Below are 2,151 nucleotides of genomic sequence, written 5' to 3' on the forward strand. Positions count from 1 at the left end.
TCTCTCTTGTCTTGCTTTTCCCATTTCCTTTTCTCTGTTTTTACCTCACTCTGTGTTTTTCCTATATACTGTATCTTTTTCGGTGGATGTGTACGATACTGTTTCTCGTTTTCTGTACCTCGCTTACTTCCTTTCCCTACTTTGGAAATTGTGTGTGTGTAATTCCTTCCTGTCTGCTGTTATCCACTGTCCAATTTTGCTTTCTGACTTGTTTTTCCTTCTCTATTTTCCACTCTATCTCTCAGTCCCTTCCACTGCAGGATACCCTCTGTGAGACACCTGCTCCCTTTAATGTTTTGAACAGTGCAGTTTAGGTCTGGAGGGCTGATTGGAGGGGGGGGGGGTGGGGGTGGGGTGGGTGCAGCAGAACAGTGAGGGGCTAGTCTAGGAGAGGACGGTACAAAATGTCCCTCATTTGGAGAGAGCATTGAGCGAGAGGTCTTTTAAGACTTCCCTGTTGTGCGCTTCATTCCTCAATTCGTTTGGAGTTCCCCGTTCAAAAAGCAAGTCAGAGAGGTGGAAAATGAAGTCGCGTTTTCCGGACCGCTTTCATTCCTCCCAAGTTCTCTGCCGACTGCAAGATGTCATTGAGCAGTTCAGGGAGGGAGGGGGGTTTAGCGTCAGCCACTGGTGACGGTGAGGCCTGCAGTCCGTGAGGAGAAAGACCGGGAGATGTAACATTACGAAGCCAGTGTCCCTTAGGGCACCCCAGTGTTCCTGACTATTGGCCATCAGAGGCGAAGGGGTGACACCTGTGACAGGGAATATCACCGTCCCATTCAGACTGCACAGCGCAGAAACAGGCCATTCGCTCCTGTGCTGGCCTCACGCTCCATGTGAACCAGCTCCCCATCCATCTGAACTTCTTTCCAACTCTCGCTCCCTTCTGCCCCTTCCTCCCTCCTGCCTTTAAGTAGCTTCCAGTCAAGTGGTGTTGACCTCACCCACTCTGTGCTGCACTTTGTCCCCTGCTGTCTGGGTGAAGGCGGTTACTGGGAATTCTCTGTTGGATTCCTTACCGCTGTAGCCCCAAGATCCTATTCTCTCCGAACAGCAGTGAGAAACACTCTCTCGGCGCAATCCATTGAAAGAAAAAGACGACTTCTTCAAAGTTACTAAAGGCCGCTGCATCCAGTAGTAGAGTTCTCCCTCCAGGGGTAGGGACCCCCAGCCTGTTGCCCACACCCCCCTCATTTCCTGACAGTGTAACCTTGTTGTTGTGCTTTGCTGCTTTGTGTCAGCTGCTCCTGCAGCTGTACGGCCTACTGCCCACCTTTTGTGATCCTCTCCTAATACCCCATGCTCCCCCCCTACTCTTGCCTGTCTGTGGGAGGGGAGGAGCCACTGTGCTCTGCAACCTTTTGTCACGTTGTTAGCTTAACGTTGAATATCCTCCACCCCACACCCCCCGAGCCGATCACTGGTACGGGAACAGACCTGCTCCTCCCTCAACCCCCCCCCCCCGACGCTTGAGATTCTTTTGGAGAAGAGATTATTTTGTTATTCTGTAATTTAAAAAGAAAACTACACACACATCCCACCCACCCACCCGCACGCACGTACACACATATATAAATATATATAGATATATTATATAAAAATAAAAGGTTTTTTTGTTTCGTTTGTGTATTTATTTTGTAAAATGAGGTTTGTTTTTCTCTGTCCTTGTGAGCTTATTGTGTCTTTATTGCCTGCAGCCCTGTCTGCTGCTAATGTGCAGCGTTCCCAAGCACGTCGTTTCACCGGTGCCTCTCAGCTGACCTCCACTAACTCCTGAATGTCGCATTAGCAAGACAGTGTGGCTTATTCATCCCTTGGGCCCTCTGCCAAGCTATTCACTTAGATAATGGACCATCTACAGCACAGAAACAGCCCCCTGGCCCAACCCTTCCACGCCGACCAGATATCCTCCATAACTCTAAGCCCTTTCTATTCATATACCCATCCAAATGCCTTTTAAATGTTGTACCAACCTCCCCCACTTCCTCTGGCAGCTCATTCCATACATGTACCACTGTATGTGACAATGCTGTTCCTCGGATCCCTTTAAATCTTTGCCCTCTCACCTTAAAGCTCTGCTATCTAGTTTTGGACCCTTCCCCGACTGGGGAAAAACTCCTTGGCTGTTCATCCAATCCATCTTAATGCCCC

This window comes from Chiloscyllium plagiosum, chromosome 37 (genome assembly GCF_004010195.1).
Source record: "Chiloscyllium plagiosum isolate BGI_BamShark_2017 chromosome 37, ASM401019v2, whole genome shotgun sequence".
Lineage (NCBI taxonomy): Eukaryota > Metazoa > Chordata > Chondrichthyes > Orectolobiformes > Hemiscylliidae > Chiloscyllium > Chiloscyllium plagiosum.